Raw genomic sequence first — 851 nt, 5'->3', positions numbered from 1 at the left:
CCCCCCCCCCCCCCCCCCGCCCCACCGTCAGGATCCCTGTGGTGGGGAGTCTGCTTCTCCCTCTCCCTCTGCTCCTCCCCACACTCATGCTCTGTCTCTCACTTTCTCTCTTTCAAATAAATTTTAAAAACCTTTAAAAAAAAAGTAAGTTATTATCTTTTAAAGATACATAAATATGTACAGAAAACAAGATACAATGTCCCAGAAAGTAAAAGTGATCAAAAATCCCCAAATAAATAAAAATAAAAACAACCCCACATTGATGGGAATATGTCAAAGGATAACAAGAGCCAACTCAAAGAGCTCCCAATGGCCAAAGTCGTAAAAATTTGAGCAAGGAAATAAGTTAGTGCTGGATTATAACCCAAAGTATAAAATAAACATGAGCTCATACTAATAATATACAGTATATATGATCAAATATATTAATAAATGGAGAAGAGACAAATCTCCCATGCAAAAAAATTTGAAATTATTTCAGTATGTGGCCCTTAAGGAGGGGGAGCATAACTTCTCTTTCTTAGCTGTGTAGACTGTGTATAATAACTTTCTTCCAAAGTGTATAATATACAATGGGAGGGAAAACAAGAGTAACTTTAGAAACCTGAAGAACACTAGTCAGGTGGTAGTGTCTCCAGCATGCTATAAAGGTGTGTACAAGAGTTGTCTTTCCACAACGTCAGCTTTATTCAATCATAAAGTAAGGTTAATACAACTGAAAGTAGGTTCGGGTTTCTAAACTCAATGACATTTCATTATGCATTTAACTTGGCTTCATACACCTCACACCAAGTACAATACAAAGTTATGCAACAAACAAAATACAATAAGAGTAAGAACTTAAACCAAGT

This window comes from Ursus maritimus, unplaced genomic scaffold (genome assembly GCF_017311325.1).
Source record: "Ursus maritimus isolate PB19 unplaced genomic scaffold, ASM1731132v1 scaffold_7, whole genome shotgun sequence".
In the NCBI taxonomy this organism is placed as follows: domain Eukaryota; kingdom Metazoa; phylum Chordata; class Mammalia; order Carnivora; family Ursidae; genus Ursus; species Ursus maritimus.
Note: the sequence above shows the minus strand (reverse complement) of the source record.